Source organism: Calonectris borealis, chromosome 5 (genome assembly GCF_964195595.1).
Source record: "Calonectris borealis chromosome 5, bCalBor7.hap1.2, whole genome shotgun sequence".
NCBI classification, from domain to species: domain Eukaryota; kingdom Metazoa; phylum Chordata; class Aves; order Procellariiformes; family Procellariidae; genus Calonectris; species Calonectris borealis.
In genome coordinates this window covers 3,726,234-3,743,688 of record NC_134316.1, presented here as the reverse complement: position 1 = coordinate 3,743,688, position 17,455 = coordinate 3,726,234, and the positions used below count along the sequence as shown (strand labels likewise).

General features: G+C 48.7%; 1 protein-coding gene across 2 annotated transcripts in view; it reads left to right on the top strand.

The window, feature by feature from the left end:
* TRIM9 (tripartite motif containing 9) overlaps positions 1-17,455 on the top strand; it is a 70,750-nt gene that overhangs the window by 1,790 nt on the left and 51,505 nt on the right. The window lies entirely within an intron of this gene.

Genomic DNA, 17,455 nt, shown 5'->3' with positions numbered 1-17,455 from the left:
GTGCGTGACCCCTGTGCCGGATCGTTTTCCAGGAACATCCCTGTCATGCTTTGGCAGGCTGTGTGGCGGCGTGCAGCTCCATGGAGGATGCAGACCGCTGGGCTGCAGCTCTGCGCCCCATGTTGGGTCAGTGGGTGCATGCAGGGACAGGCCATCGCTTGCCATGACACCCTTTGAGAGGGCTGGGAGAAGAGGGTAACCACATTGCGTTGCGTTGTGGAAGGAAGGGATACGGCGGTGCCTGGAAAGGCTTGTCCTGACCCCCTTTTACTGGGAGCAGGAATACCTCCTCCATGGCTTTCCTGCGCTCTTACAAAGATGAAGCCCGAGTGCCAGAGCAGTTTTGGTGCCCCGTTCCCTTGTCCTTACACATGGGGTGCAGTCACTGCTACCGGCTGGTGATGGGCTGCCAGGGTGCACCATGGCACAGGTAACTGCTGACCTGCTCGCAGGAACACGGGAGCTCTTCTTCGCCGGTGTGTTAGCGTGGCATGAGCCATCGGATGCTGTGAGCATCTTGCTCCTCTTGCCTGTTATGAAACCCAGTAAGTGGTCGCTGTGTGAGAGCAGCCTGTTCTCCAGAGTCTGGTCCTCGTGGTGGAGGATAAAGTGGTTTGGACTGTGCTGAGACAGAGCGGGAGCGGAGCTGGGTCTAGCTGTCGGTGTTGTTCTCCAAAACAAGAGAAATCTAATGGGTACCAGGCCTTTTCATAAGGTTTTGGCTTCACCTTCCTGCTTTGATTCAGGTGCAGCAAGGCACTTAGATACACGCATGAGCATCTGGACAACTTCCTATGCAAGCACTCAGATACTTCAGGTTCAGTCCTTGTGCTCTTGATTAGGACGGCTTATTCTTCCTTGAATGCTTAGCTTTTCTTTCAAAATACCTTTTCATGGAGGAGAGCTTTAGCAATTTAATATTTCATTGATGTAGCTAACAGACATGGAACTGTAATGGTATTTGAAACAATGATTTTCCTGCAATTTCTCTCAAATTTTTGGAAATCAGAATGTGAAGTCACACCTGCCTTGAGTGAGCCTGTGTTTCTGAGGTAGTCAAAATGGGTTTTTAGAGTGACAGTGCAGGGGTTTACTGCTATTTCCTGATGTTTGCTTGTTAGGGGAGGGAAAAGTGTCTGTTGAGTCAATTGTGGCAGTTCGGTGTAATTGAAGGAGTGATTTCAGAAGCGCTCCCTGAGGTGCCGTGTAACTGAATCAAGGGGAGAGGCTATTGACATTTCAAGCTTTATCCTGGTTCGGACTGGGCATTAGGAACAAAACCACCTGTGGATTTGAGCCAGTGAACCTCCTGCAAAAGTATCCGTGTGTCATTTTTTGAGGGGACAGGCCTTTGGCAGTAAGACAAACTTGCCGAAAGGGTGACTGTCCCTTTTTGCCTCATCTTTTTGCTGCGATGAGTGGTGGTAATGAGTACCTACAGCTTGTAGGAAAGGACAGAGTCGTCAGCTCTTGACTTCTCCACAATTACAACACCACTCAGTGCAAAATATTCTTTGTGATATGTCTGTGCTCTTAATTTCTGACCTGAGGAGACTGTGATTCTCGCTGCAGTCTGCGATGACCCGAGAGTGCCTTGATAAGCTGTTGTTCTTGAAAGCAGCATTCACGCGTCAGTACGTGATTGCTGGGCCCTAGGCAATTGCTGTTAAGTGCAGCACGCTTCGCTTTGGAGAGGAGACCAAAGGGCTTTTTACAGACCTCTTCGGGAACTGCCCCAATTTTTGGTTTCCTCTGACAGAGTGCTGATTGTGTGGTTCTCGCAGATGATAATTTCAAAATAATCTGTGCTAAGGCACAATCAAACATAATTCAGGGAGCTAGGATTTCTAAGCCGGATGCAGATCATGGGAAATCCTCTCTCTTCCTATCTTCCTTTCAGGACAGCTGTTGGGAGAGGGGTAAATATTCAGAGAAACATAGAGGAAAATGGGTTTTTAATCTGAATTGTCCCAGTTTTGTACATATATTGCAGCTGTCTGGATTTTATCCTGACAAGCTGGAGTGCTGCTTGGCATGTCAAAAGCAGCAACACAAGATGGAGCTGAATCATTTATTCTTTGCACATTCAAGTCCCTCTTGCTTTTGCTGGGAAGTGTGTGGTGAGTGCAGGCTCAGCAGCTTGCTAATGGTTTTTTATATATAGATAGATAGATACATACGTATACAAACGGACTGGAAGGGACCTCCAGGGTCACGCAGTCCAGTCCCCAGCTATCTCTGACAGCCCTGAACTCCCATCCTTCATCTGATCAAGCTCTGTCTTAAAAACATTTTACCCTTGCCGATGCGTGTTGGAAAGGTCTCCCAGAAATTCATGGTTTCTGGTAGTAGCTTTTAAGCAGGTTTGAAAGCTTTCTGGGTTAGGCAATGGAGAGACAGTGATGTAGAGTAGTGATTCCTGCCCGTCTCTCGTAGGGTGTCGGGTTGTTGCCCAGCGCTGTTATATCTGGCTATCCTCTGCAGTGGCCCTGGTACTTCTTGCCCCATGGCTGGACACCCTCCCTGGGGTGGGTCATGCTTGCCAGAGGCTGCTTTTGTCTTTGAGATGGGTGCCCCACTGCAGCAAACATGAACCTGGATTTACCGTGCGCAGAGGCTGACGAGGTCAGTGGTCCCATGGTGAACGGCGATGCAAACTTCTGCTCTCTTTTTGGGCAGTCAAGCAAGAAGCTTCTCTCTGCATTGGGTTGGGATCATGGGTTTTCTTTACAGGGACTCATGGGGCTCTGCCTCTTTTCTCCACTAGCATCTTTTTCATGTTCCTTTTATATTAAACCAAGACTCTGGGGTGGGACCACTGTCTGCTTTGCCTTGACACTGAAAGGGGAGCAGGCTGGGCAGCCTGTTCAGTTCCTCTTGTAGCAAAGCAGAAACAGGTCTTGACTTCAGTAGAAGGCAAATAGTGCTCTCAGTTATACTTTTACGTGGGATGTAACTGCCCGGTGTGGGATTGCCCAGGCTGAAGACACAGACTGTCCTCTGATTGCAAACCCTGCAGCATCTCCACACAGATTGCGGTAGAGACCAACCCTGTAAACTGACATTACACACTCTGTTGAATCAGCTGTAATGATTGTTAGCAGTCAGAGGCTAATTAGCAGAGGTACTCTCTAGACCTCAGCTCATCAAGCCTGTCACTAGCACAGATGGGAGGAGGGATGCAGGGGGAGCTCTTCCTTTAAGAATCAAAAATCCTATGTACATTAGGCATGACTTTGTTCCAGTTGATTTGCACATCTGGGGTGAATTAGGGGATGGAGAACACACCAGTGCCTCTTAGTTTCTGCACGGGGGATAGCGGGCATCAGAGCCAAGATGGTGACAAGCAGACAGCGTTATTCATTAGCTTACTTGGCTGGACCTTTGTGTTAGCTGCCAGAGAAACTTTTGTGGGGAGTCGCTTTCTTGAGGCATCGTGAACCTACTGCTGTTGAGTCCATGGGAATTCCTGTAGCCCACAGTGCTTGTGGGAGGTATCCAGGGAGCTGCTGTATGACAAAGATCTGTTTGCATTTGCAAAGTAAAATATTTGCTGCTAAAACAGAAGCGGTGAGAATCCTTAATCTTTTCCTGTTGCAAGCAATGCACTTTCCCAAGCCTTGGTTTGATGGCCTTCCCGAATCCCACCGCGCTTGTTCCATCACCTGCCATCGGCAGCGGCAGGGTCTCTCCTGTCCTTCTCTAGCGATGCCAAACAGCCTTCCCGATTGCTCTGTTTTTCTGTGGCCAAATCCTGAGAGTGGCAAACAGGCTGAGATGCTTTGAAGTCAGAAAAAAGCAAAGAAATGTCTCTGAGGTCAGTGGATTTACACCAGCTTGTGTCTGTCTGGGATTTGGAGGTGATGCTGCCTTCTTCTATTAATTTATTTAGGAAAAAAACTTTCTGTCAGGTGATTCCTTCGTCTGCACTTACTGCAGTTAACAGAGTAAGAAGCAACCACGAATACCATGTTAATCAAAGGTAATGAGGTAGAGCAAGTCCTACAAGGCGTTCTTGGAGCCCGTGTGGCACTTGGTGGCAGGACATGACCTCTTAGTTATTTGCAAATGGAAATGGGCCCAGGGCCGTCTCAGAGCAGGTGTAAATCACTGCAGCTTCATCAGTTCCAGTGGGAAGTCCAAAAATACACCGACCTGACAGGGCGGTGCTGTGTTGCACCATCTGAGCTCAGGCTCTCCAAAGGCTTTTAAGCATCTCAGCGTGCAGGCTGGTGTCTGGTGGGATCAGTCTTCATCCAGAAGGTTCCTGCGCTCTGTAAATATCAAACCTTTTCCATTCTCCCCACCCAGTTGTATCTGATTTTTTTTCTTCTCTTGGCCACTTTATGAATGAAGGATCCCAGTGGCTTGATATTTCTTGCTGCGTTTACTGTGGTGCAGGTCAGGAGCACCGCAGCTGAGATGGGTGAAGAATCAGCGCATGGACTAATTCTTGTCTCTCTTTCGTGGAAATTTCAGCAGGTATCAGTGTGTCACCCAGAAATTCTCCTGTCACCACATCCCTAGTCTGAAAAAGAGAGAACTAGCAAGCAGAGCAAACACTGCACCTGGTGTTAAGTAAATGACATGAAAGTGAGAAAAAGGCATTGTTGCTTATTTACCACGTTTCACAAGATGCACTTGGAGAGCTGACAGTGGTGCGGGTGGATCTTGGTCGGGAACACGTTCTCAAGAGGCTTTTTGCATTGCTCATTCCCACTCTTCTAAATAAACCAGCACCCAATAGTTCAGGTTTTTAGAAGGAAAACTTTGCTTGGTGTTACTTGCCAGAACCTGTTCATGTATGACCACAAAATCCTATTAAGGAGTCTTGCAGTGTACTTTCTAGAGATCCAGCACCTACCATTTGGAGATACTTTCTCCTTCCTAAAGTTTGAAGGAATTTTCTGCATCCCTTGATTAACTTGCATGATTCACATATATATTCATTTAAAGCAGAGTGCTTTCAAATTGCATGTGCTCTTCCCAGCTGTATCAAAGAATAATTTAAAAAAGACAGTTGAATCGTTATGACTCCCCAGTTTTCAAAACTGCTCTTTTGACAGCCTTGTTCCCTGCTTTATTTTTGGGATGGGGCATTCTGTGTGGCTCTGGTATGCATTTTTACCTGTTAAATTGGCTTATAAATAAGCCAGCTCATTCCCTGTTCATTCAGATAGTCCTACTGGGATGAATTGGATAAATATCTATTTAGAGCAAGCACGTAAGCCAAAGAGAGCTCACGGTATAAATCTCTGGTGACCCTAGCTCAGGTAGCGTCCGAGAAGGAGAGGCAGAGGCTGGTGCGTTAGAAGCCCGGTGAAGAGTAAAGCAATGGTACCAAAGCTGTCTGGATGAAAGTTTCTTAAGTTCTCATGGACCAACCAAGTTGGAACTGAAAAGACTGTGAAAGTGGGATGGTTTGGTAAACGGGTGCTCTGGGACCGCCGTTGGGGGGTGGCTTACTGGGTGAGGGTCCTACTGGGTAGTCATAAAAAGGAAAGCTATTAAGCTTTCTAACAAGGAGACCTGTATGTAGAAGCTGGGCCCAACTCTCACCCATACCAGTGGCTGATGAATGCAGAAAGGAGATACATCAGTTTATAATTCAAAAGAGACCAGAGCTGAGAACAACGTGCCAAAGATTCAGTTTTCCTATTCAAAGGAAAATTTTGTTGGGAGTCTGAACTAACTCGCATTTTGGCTTCAGAATTGGATGCAGCTTTTGGGGACAGCCTGACCTGGAGCTGGAAAAGCTCAGCGGAGGCTCAACTTTTCTGGTAAGAGCAGAATTTCTAGTAGAAAGAATAAGACCAAGTTCATTTTGAAATTTTCATGAGCCAGCATCTGGCTGTGGCAACAGACAAGGCCAGAGAGGTCCTTGACTGTGAGGGGTGATACCAAACTATGACACAGTGGGCGCAGCATGGACTAGGTTTTGGGTTACGTTTTTTGCATTTGATGAGCTATTAAATTCCCCGCATTACAGAAATACCGGGGTGTTAATAGGTGCACATTCAATTCTGTACCACAGTCAGCAGAAAGGGCTGTGGAAGGGATGTAACAGTTGAGGGATTTCCCATCAGTGTTAATTACCCCTTCCCCTTTACTAACCTTATATTAGTTGATGGATTCAAAAAAAGGGTGGGAACTGGATGTTAATAAGGCATGCATGTTTGTTGCCTGAAGTGCTGTGGGCTGGAGCCACGGTTGCCATTGCCCATCAGCATGAGGTCAGACCCGCAGCTGGTGAAAATGAGCACGGTTCCACTGATGCGGCAGCACCGAGCCATTTGAGTGGAAGATCGTGTTTACAACTTGGAATGCCTCGTGCGGAGATCCCAGCCTGAGTGCCCACGCTGGGACTCCTGCTTCCAGCTTGGAGAGGAGGCATAATGCCTAAACACCTGGGCAAATATCAGTTAAATTATTTGCATGAACCCTGGAACTGCAGCACATCTTTCAACCAGTGATCCCTTTTTTTTTTTTTCTTTTTTGGGAGTTGGACCCTTGCATTTACTTCCATTTTTCCCTTTCCCCTGACTGGTCCTTCTGGATTTGTGCTGTCAGTTCCCTTCTCTTGTCACAGTGCCCTGCAGCAGGATTGTTTAGTGTGTGTGAATTAATGACGGCTTATGGTTGTGCTTTCAGCTCAAGGGTGCATAATGCATCCGTAGCATCACTTGTTTAAGCCTGTGCTGTGGAACTGCAGCTGTTTTCCACCTGCAGCTCTTGGGGTCTTCTCTGATGAAATCCCTCTGTCTTCCCAGATAACCAATGCCCCTCGATTCAAGAGGCATTAATTCACTAATTCTTTTAACTTCACCACTTTCCTCCTCCCTGTTCTTTACCTCTTGACCTTTGCAGGCATCAGCTGTAGACGATGAAAAGAACTGCTGCTCCTGGCCCAGCACTTAGTGCACTGGCTGCCCAGGGTGTCTGTCCCTTTGCTAGCTGGGGGCTTTGCTCTGCTGGTGGGCTTTCTGCTTGGGAAGGACCTTTCTGTCTGTAAGGCAGGCTCAGAGGTCTGGTTTTGACTCCAGGGTGTTGTTAGGAAAGCATCCCTTTCCAAACAGGTTTCTCTGATTTTATGCTGTGGTCTCTCCATTGGAGTATGTAAAGCTGGGAGAAGGGGGGGTGGGGTTGTGTCGGGGGTTTGAAGTGGATAATTTCTTACAAGGTGTATTTATTGATTTCCAGACACAGACGTATTGCTTTGGGGTCAGAGCCGCCATTCCCTTGCTGGCAGGGCTGGGCTGTGTTACCCGAAGCACCCGGTGATTCAGCCTGAAGCAGGGGAGGAGTGGGTAGCTGCTGGCAAGTGCAGCTCCGGCTGTTTATATTGCATCGAGGAAGGGAACTGTGGCAGCATTTCCCTGAGGATGCTGGAAAAAGAAGGGATGGGCTCATGGCTGTCACTGGAGGTCAGCTCTCCCTGCTAAGGATTTGCCGTGTGCTCCTGGACAAATAATTGCTTAGCCTCCCTGTCTGTCCTTTCCCCTGCCTCGGACTGCCCTAGCTTGTCTGAAGCTGCCTCTTAGAAATGTATGTTTAGCACAGCTCCCTTCTTCCAGCCCAGCAACCTGATCATGGTGTAATGCACATTCATGACCAAGCACCGCCTGCTATACGTGGAGATGTACTGAGAACTTCCAACAATGCAGAGGGCATCGTAGCTGTCTGGGCTGGGTGAAATCCCATCCAGGACATAATGAGAGCATCAGCCTCCCTCCCTGGGAAAGCACTTCCATACATGCTCAGTCTTAAATTGAAGTCACAGAGATTTAAGGGCATGACTTACATGCTTTCTTGAATTGGGGCATCTGAAATGGTAAACTGGTCAGAGCTCTTGATGTGCAAACAGCGTCGGATTAACTGTGTGCTGGGTGAGAGCTGGCGTTGTCCCTTGGCTCGGTGACAGATGCCACTGTTTCCTGGGAACACAGCGCTCTTTCTTTGGCAGGGTACAAGATAGAAGTGTAAAACAAGCCTCGACTTTCATGGCAAAGCCAGTGAAGTCTTAGTCTTGCTGTCTGAGGAAGCAGTCAAAATGCCTCTCTGATTGTCCCGATGTATATTTTATTGGTGCTCCTTTGTAGTCCAGCCGACTGCCTCTTTCTTATGCCGTTTTTAATCTACAGCCAGCTCTTTGCGAGGATCTTTTCTAGGAGGAGCAGCAGTGGTGGTTCAAGCCGTGCTGTTGCATAGAACCCGCTCAGCTCCGCAGCTCAGACGTGGCCGAGTTTCCCCTGTATGTCCTGTATCCGTCCCACAGCAACACTTCTTCCATCTTCATGTTGAATTCCCTGGAAATGAGGACCTGAAAGGGCGTTTGCTTAGGTCTGCGCTGCCATCAGCCCACAGCTCGGTGAATCAGAACAAGTGCGTAGACACAGTTTCTCACCTATGAGGTTATTTCTCACCTCCCCCAGAGCACAGCAGTTAAAATTTGTTGTTGGCTAAAAAAAAAAAATAATCCTATACCCACAAAGAGTTGTGGTTTTGTGTCATTTTAAATTTTGCCCTCTGGCTGCTCGGCAGGACGGAAGGGAGCCAAGCGCTGCACCTTCCGCTCTGCTAATGGCAGATGACAGCCCAGATCGAGGGGCAAGAAGGTTATTTGATCGTATCGACTGTGTGTATCGTGCTATGCTTCTGGAGCTACGAACCAGATGACTGATCAGTCGATCCATCTGTGACTTGGGCAATGGTTAGGCTCTCTATTGATTTCCTACCGCGGCGCCGGGTTGTCAGATGGTGAAGGGCATACTGCAAGCAGCTCCGAGGAGGATCCTTCCTCCATTTCTGGCTGGCAGGTGACTTGCCCACGTCTTCGCTGGGCAGACCCTGCAGAGTTGCAAGCTGACCGGCTGCCTTTCGCAGCGGGTTTCTGGCTCGTGTGGCCATACCCAGGTATTTGCTTTCAGCAGATGTGCCAGATGTGGCTGACTGACGTGTGATCCCTTGATGAGCTGCGAGCGGTAGGTAGGTGCCGGAGGAAGGCCACCATGCTGCTCTGGGATGTCTCATCGTTGTGTGAAGCCTAGAGGAATGCATCTGTTGCAGGGGAGAAAGGTGAGAGGAGGGAAGGGAAAGGAGGTAGGATCCCACCCCATGGTCTCAGCTGCTTTCTCCTTCCCCACCTTGCAGCTGCAGCGCTTCAGCAGCTGGGGAGGATCCAGGGAATGCGGAGTGCTATTTATTTAGTAGGGCCACGTTTGACTCCTTTCCTAGCTGTTCTCAGGAGAAATATGCCTCTTTCCGCTAGTGATGGAGGGACTGTAAGGAGCTCTACCTGATGAGACTGAAACCTCATTTGAACCCTTTTTGTGATTGAACTAGAGCCATTTTATAATTCGAGCAAGTCAGCTGGCTCCGGTATGCTGAGAGAACTAATGCAGGTAGATTTTGCTTTGAAACAACCCCATTTCTGTTCAGGCAAAAGATATTTTCTTCGACTATAGCGCAGTTCTTAGTGCCTAGCGAGCGAGAGCACGGTGCAATGCAGCAGGAGGAGGAACAAGCAAGCCATGTCTTCTCGGTGGTATCCTGAGACTTGCACGAGCAGGTTATCATGGGGAAAAATGCCAAAGCTCGTGGAGCTATTGGTGTAGCGCTTTAGCCGGCTTTTAGCTCATGCCTCACAGGTTTGATTTCCAGGGGTTTGTAGCTGTCTAGGTGCTGGTAGCTGCATGGTCAGTCTTCACCTGAGAATGGGCACTGTTGGGAAGCAAAGTCTGGCTGCTCTCAGCGTCTCGGAAAGCCCTGGAAGTGAAGTAGTGAGATCAGATTTATAAGCAGGGGCTCTTTACCCCAGACTCCTGCCCTATTTCTCAGCTGGAGTAAATCAATATAGATTCATCGACTTAAGTGTCTTTCTCCCTAAGTGTGATCCTTTCCCTGTGACACCCCTAGAAACAAGAGGGGTGCTTCAAACATGAGTGTGACCTGGGCGAATACCTCCTGCAATTACGTGATGTTTCTTCTGCTGAGTGGGAAAAGTGGGGCTGTTTCAGTTCCTGAGATCATTTGCAACTCGGCAGAGGCAATGTCAGGAGGATGACACTGCGCAAGGTCATTTGTGGCAATTAGCACAGATCATCTTTCGCAGGAGCACACGCACGCAACATTTGGCATCTCAGTTCATCTTGTGATGCAATAAAAGGAAAGTTGGGGGAATAATTTATGTCACGACTGCAGCAGGCTGTGTATGGTAGGATAAAAGCCCTTCCTGCCATATGCCACAGGTCTGGCTTCAATAAAGCTGTAAATTGTTGCAGTTGTCATGAGTCACGTAGGGCCCAAGAGTCTTGGATTTTACAAACCAACCTGTGGCCCCAGAGAGATCTGGGAGGAGGGACAGACTTTTTAGCAGGGCCTGTAGCAGTAGGACAAGGGGGAATGGTTTTAAACTAAAAGAGGGCAGATTCAGGCTAGGTACAAGGAAGAAATTTTTTACGATGAGGGTGGTAAAACACTGGCACAGGTTGCCCAGAAAGGTGGTAGGTGCCCCATCCCTGGGAACATTCCAGGTCAGGTTGGACGGGGCTCTGAACAACCTGATCTGGTTGAAGATGTCCCTGCCCGCGGCAGGGGGGTTGGATCAGATGACCTTCAAAGGTCCCTTCCAACCCAAACCATTCTGTGATTTTATGGCAGTTGAGCAGTTTGATGCCAGATGGGTCTGGAATAGCAACATGTGCAGAACGAATCTTAAGGTATGGTTAAGGCCTCGTGCAGATCGTGCCATCAAATCCATTGACCGCAGTGTTTTGTCCCATCTCCATTCTGTGCGCGTGATGAGAGTTGACAGAAACCCAATGATCGACCTACATACTCTTGGAAAACTGGAGGTTTTTTAATGGTTGCCCAGCTCCAGCATATGGCACCTGGCTGGCGTTCGGCGTGTGATCTGAACCGCCCGCAGTGGTCCTCTCCAGCACCCGATAAAGTCTGTGTGCCAGTAGCACGCATCTGAGGGCTTCGTCATCCCCCAGTCCTGCAAGGGCTCCTTGGGGTTTTATCATTGAATTGGTGGTGATTCCCTGCTGCGGAGAGCAATCATATTGTCAAACGAGAGGTACTACGTATAGGGCTACAGCTCGATATATCCTCACTAGATAAAGAGGAGGGCTAGCCAGAAAACGAGCGAGTTGAGCTCTTATTTAATCAGGAGGCTGGGATTGGAAGGGTGGGGTACTGGAGTTTTTCCTCACCCAGCATGTGGACTGGTGGTTTCCAGCAGAGATCACCAAGGCTGTCTGAAGGGTACCAGGCAGTGTGATTTATTCAGAGTTGTCTTCAGGTAGGTCATGGAACAGTTCCCTCCTAGTGAATGTGTTTTTCATCACCTTGTATGTTACCAACAGTAAAATGAGTGTAATTTGAAACAAAAACATAAAAGCAGAGTTTGTATTTATGCAGCCACCAGATGTTAAACCATTCCAGAAGAGTTTACATCGCAGCAAGGTTCCTGAACCCAAGAAGACATCCACTTTACTTGTACGTGCCCCAAAATACATTTGATTTAAATTAAGTATCATGAAGCTTACAGGACCAATGTCATCACTTGGCGAGAGCATGTGCTGCAGTGTCGAGTTCAAGGGAGCTGTGCTGCTTTAGACTGCCTGAGATTCTGCTATAATATATGACCTATTAATAAATGTGCTTACCAGGGATCTGGAGCAGAGTTACGTGCCTAATGACCATCTCTGTGAAAAGCTTTTAACCTCGGCAAAATGTTTACAAAATCAATATTTATTATATCGCAGTCATTTTGTTTAAATAGACAGTTTACTTGGTTTGGGGTCTCCAAGTTGATTTGCAGTTACAGTCTGAAGGAGCCAGGAGATCTCTGAATACACGTAATATCACAAATGTGTGTTGAGTGTGTAATTTAAGGCCAGATTCTGCCTTCTTCATTTGTGCAGAGTGGTCCCTGCCGTCAGGAATAACTGTGGTAACTTGAAGTGATTTACTCCTTCAGCATGAGGTTGGTGGAATTTGACTCTGAAAATTTATATGCAATTGGTAGGTAATTTATATAACAGTTTACGTAACAACTTATTGTGTTCACAACTTTGCATGTGCATAAATACGTTAATCTACCTCTTCATTACTGAGAATATTTTAAAAGCAGGTAGCCTCAGCGGCTGCACAGTTCTGCAGTAAAGCATTGGTATTCATTCTGAGACAGAGTTGATACGTAGATGATTATTTTTAATGTATGTGTTCAGAGTGGCAGATAATATAGTCTGTAATTAAATACCAGTAACATCCCTGGCCCTAGACAAGGGCTATGGAGATGATAGGATGCGAATGTGGCAGGCAGAGGAAGAGTGGACGGGGGAGAAGGGTCTCTTGTTCTGCTGAGAAGCATTTTGGCCGCGGCTCTGCACAGCCCTCCGTGTGCTCCCTCCAGCACATCCACGGGTGGCTGGTTTCCAGTGGCCTTGGTCAGCCGGCTGGGCCCTCCCGTGCCCAGGAGAGACGGGGTCCGTGCGGGGAGCGCTGTGGCAGTGTCCCCGAAGGGTGGCGGGCGGGAGGACGAGCTGGTGTGCCCCTCTGAGCAGGGCTTTACACGTGCACGCTTCAGCAAGCCCTCGAGTTGCACTGATTTATTTGCCTTGCAAAACTGAGATTTTATTTCGGGGCTGTTACACCTGGCAGGACGAAATACATTCCTCCTCTTAAGGGTGCGTCCGGGGGCACCTCGGTGGCTTTCCCCAGTGGAAGTGCCTGTGATGGCTCGGAGCCCACGGTGCTGTTCACTCCTGGTACTGCTGCCTTTGCAGCCAGGGCATTTTGTTGCTGCTTTGCTGGGAGCCTTGCGAGCCCCCTCCATTGCTTAATGAGCCGGTTTTCTCTTTTGTATTCAAAATTGGTTGTAAGTTTAAATAGAAACATATTTAAGTCAAAATCTTCAAGGATCAGAGCTGCAACCCAAAGGAGCAGGCCCTGGCGCTTCTGTAACTTACCCCCTTGCCTTGCAGTGTGCCACTGAAAAAAGCCCAAACTTCACATTTTAGAGATATATTAGAAACCCTGGTTTTCTGTGACATTTATGTTCAGAGCCTTTGTCCTTTATTGCTTCCAAGCTGTCATGAGGAGCAGCCTCTTCACAGTACTAGTGCTTTGAAGCAGACGATGCTGGAGGTGAAGGCGAGCAGGCGTGCTGCCCCGTACAGCTCTCTGCCCGGAGCCGGGTGGTACAGACAGGCCGAAGAGCACGGGGCAGCCACGGGACAAACCCAGGCTTGTCCTGTGCACATGAGTTGTGAAACCAAGGGGTCATAGCAGGGACACTCAAGCTGACCACCTGGGAGCTAATTAGGAGTCAGGGCTAATGAGCTCAGGCAGAGCACTGGGCTAATCTGACTGGAGTAGGTCTGTTGTTCATCCAGCTCTGTGGGGTGGACATCCCAGCTCAGACACCCATGGGATTCCCTGCACCCTTCTCTTCTGCATCACATTAACATACCTAATGAAACCAATACCTGTCAGAGCACCTTTGAATACTGTCAGGCTACGTGAAGCCCCTCTGCTACGTGCACGGGCTGCTGCTCAGATGCCCCTTCCCCTGAGCAGGTACCCTTTGCTTACTGATGAGGTCCTTCCTGTACCAGACCAGAATTAAGTAGCAGGAGGAGTGAAACTCGTCTGAGATTCGCTCCTGCTGCTGCTCATCCACGTAGCCCAGCAGCGGGGAGAACAAAGAGCATTTTAAGAAGCTGCTTCCAGCCCCTGCCAGCACATCGTGGTGTGTTTGCTTTCCGCACCCGGGAGATCCTCTCCCATTCTCTTTAACGTTTGTTGGCGTCGCGGCAGAGCTGGAGATTGGAATAACAAAGCGCTGCTGACCTCTCCCGAGATGCTGCCGACCACTACTGCGAGCTAGCCAGCTTAGTGCTGGGTTTGAAGCTGAGCTTATAAATATTACTAAAGTACCTGTCTCCCCAAGAGTTTCAAACCCTCAGCGGGCATGTTGCAAGAGACTTCTTTTCCCCATAAGTTAAACCAGTGACTTAAAACAAACCCTTCACCTAAGTGAAAAGAGTGGGGGTTTTGCTGACTTTGCAAAATGAGAGGGGTCTCTGACTGCCTGTCAAATACAGATTGCATAAAGTCTTCGGAGACTCTTTTTTTTAAAAAAGGAAAAAAAGTTTTTCTGTAAAAGAGATCAAATTTATCACTTCCAACTGTGTTTGTACTTATGTGGTATAAAAGGGCTTTTGTGTGTAAAGATAAATACCGCGCAGCCTTGTCTGAGATGTGAGATACCCCCTGCTAATCCCGTACACGGCTCTTTACAAGGCGGCTTACAGCTTAAGACGACCATTTGATGAGCCTTCTGTGAACTAAACCTGTCTCTCATTTCCCCCCTTCCCTGCTCACACATTTAAATTAGGAGAATTTCTCCAGTATTTTCCTTTACCTTGTTAGCTCTCAAGTTAAAAATCACATGTTCCCATTGGGATGTCTCATTACCGTAGCTAGCAACAGCAGCAAGTCAGAGACCAAGGTGATGGGCTTCTTTTATTATGATGGTTGTTACTTGTTAGGAGCAGCTGTGCATCCCGTGTCTTCTCTGCTGGTTTACCTTGGGGTACACAGAGATGCAGCTCTCAACTGGGAGATGTATCCTGCTGCCCAGTGACCCCGAGAGGTTCAGTTTAGAGATGTCACATCACCTTCCATACCACATCCCTCCTGCCCTACCCCTGACTTGGATGCCAGCTTGGAATTGGCCCTTCCCCTTGGATCTCCTGGCCTCCTTTGGCTGTCACATTCCGAGGAGAGATCACCATCACTTCGGTGTCACCCCCGACTGTCCTTTCACCGTCACAAGCTGCTTGATCTTCTCAGGCCCTTCTGCATCTCCCACATTACTTCCCTGGCCTCCTGGAAGCTCCTTTCCCACGAAGTGGGTGGCAGAGGAGAGAGGCAGCTCTTGTGTTGGGGCCCCGCTCTTCAGCACCATTTTCTCCCTTCTCCGCTGCTTCTCATCTGGTCTTTGGGCTTCTCAGCACATCGCGTACCTCATTCCTATGTTTGTTTATAAGGGTTTAAACAATTTCTCATCCCACATTAGACCTGTTGATGTTTTGTAGGAGAGTGAGGGAGCAGCGACTCCTGCGAGGTGGTCACAGCCACTGCTCGAGATAACGGAGAACTGACTTCTATTCCCTACCCCGATCGGGCAGAGCCAGCACAGAAGCAAGCGTTAGGTATATCTGGATTTTTAAAGGTGTCCTCATCAGCTGGAGGAAACCCTGCACATGGTGAGCACATAACCAGGGTCTTGTGCAGGACTTTGGTCTGAGATGCAATATGTTTGCTAGTCCTCCCCAAGACTTCGCCTCCCTCTCTTGCTGTTGCCCTGCATCTCCTGCCCTCCCCAGCTTCCCCCGCTCCTCCGTTCTGCCTCTGCCAGGCTCCCTCTCTCCCACTTTCTCTGGTGGTCGTTGCCCGTTCTGAGCCCAGCTGAGAGGTACCTGTCCTTGCACAGGGGAGCTGGATCCATGCTGCAAAGGTGCAGAAGTCTCTTGCACACCTCAGTTTTTTTCTCATTTTGCTATTTCCCAAGCATCCTTTTTCATTTCACACTGGCTGGAGGTGATTGCTATGTGAATCTTCTGATGTTCTTCCTGGCTGGACCTCGTATCTATTTCTCGTGCATGTTTATGGCCAGGAAGATATCTTAGAGCTGTTTTGATTCCTACTCTTAGTGGTGCTGGCAAACCCTCATTTGCCAGTCCAGGGATATTTCTCCTTCACGTGATGTGATTTTGTTGATTCTGACTGCTGTGCCCCATGGTGGGCCCCCGGCTTAGCTTTCCATCCACCTGGCTGTGCCCGCATGCCAACCACGCATCTGAAGTCCTTGCAGAAGCCAAGTTTCTTGAGGCCCTCCAAAGCAGCGGGGACCAGGTTGGCGAGGCTAGGGCTCCCTGCGGAGTGAGCCCTGGCCTTGCTGGTGGTGCCTTTGCTGCAGGGGGATGCGAGAGTCCAACATCCAGGTGTATCCTCCCCACGCTGAGACAGGATATTATTCTCTAGAGACTTTTAGAGGTATTTACTGTATTTGTGGCTCCTTTTCTCCTTAGGCTGGTTTCTCTTTAAGGTCTTGGGAGCGCTTCTTTCTTTCCTCTAAAAAAAAAACTATTACTGAAGTAAATGTGAATTATTCCCCCCCTCCCATCCCTTGGTACTTCCTGGGTTCTTCACTTCTTCATAAATAATCATGAATGATTCAGTGAGTCTATTAACTGCTTTCCTCATGACATTAAGATATATTGCGCAGCTCCATGGTGCGGATATCCTTCAGTTCTGGGTACGGAGCCCCCTTGCCTCCTCGCACTCTGTAGATACACTGACAAGTTCTTCATTACTTCCTAATTAGCCATACGTCCTTTCTTATTAAAGAATAATTTTTTTAAAGGCACTCATTATCTCAGCTCTTCCAGAATTATTGATTTAATCTTCTTCATTTTTTATTAATGGGTCTACAATCTTCTCATAATCCATCCAATTCATTTGGTTAGCCTTCCTGATAACGACCCTCATCCTCCCCTGCCCACACCCTTCCTAGTCTCATGCTGCCTTCAAGTGCTTTTGTCACTCTGTGCCTCTCTCTAGTTTGTTTTCCTTGAAAATCTTAGTGTGGGCTCTCAAGAGGCCACTTCAAACACATCATCTCAGCTCGAGGGAGTGGGGTTTCTAAAGAGCTCATTCCTGGATTGCATTAGGAGAGCTGGAAGTTAAAATCCTCAGAGGTTTTAAATCTTTGCACTTGCTGAATTCACCCCTTCCTGCACTGCCTTGCGCCTTGCTGGGCACCTTGCTGGCTTTAGTAGGCTCCTTCCTGGAGGACCTGGTGTTAAATCACTTCCACCGTCTGCTTGTTCCTTCCTGCCTTGTGCTGTGCCACATTGCCCTGCTTCCAAAAGGGATTACAGGCCTGCAAGCCGGCAAGTGAGGAGACCAGAGGTCTGGGTCTTCCCCCTCTCAGTACCCTTTCAGTGCTCCTGAGCAAACGCAACACCCACAGGGTTGCTCCATTGGTTTCACCGTGGCATCCTCTGTGCAGCCGGGGCGGCCTGGGGACCTCAGTGATGCGTGTGTCTTGGTGCCAGCGCTGCCTTCTGCTCAGCATCCCCAGAGGTAAAAAAGCATGGCGTGTCCCAAGGGATTGATTTGATGGACTCCGGAGCAAAGTGCTGCAGCCATTGGAGCATGTCCTGAGCTTACTGGAGAAATGCCAACCCGTCTGGCCTCGCTGCTGGGAGCAAATGGCTACTAGGAGGCTTGTCCTTGGGGTTTGTAGTACTGCCGAGCTTCTCTGCCTGAGGCCATCTCCAGCACCCAGCCAGAGGAGGACAAGGGGCCTGTGAAATGCCCAATATGGGGATGGAGCACCTAGTGCCCGCACAGTCTGCTCCCTGTCTGAAGTAGG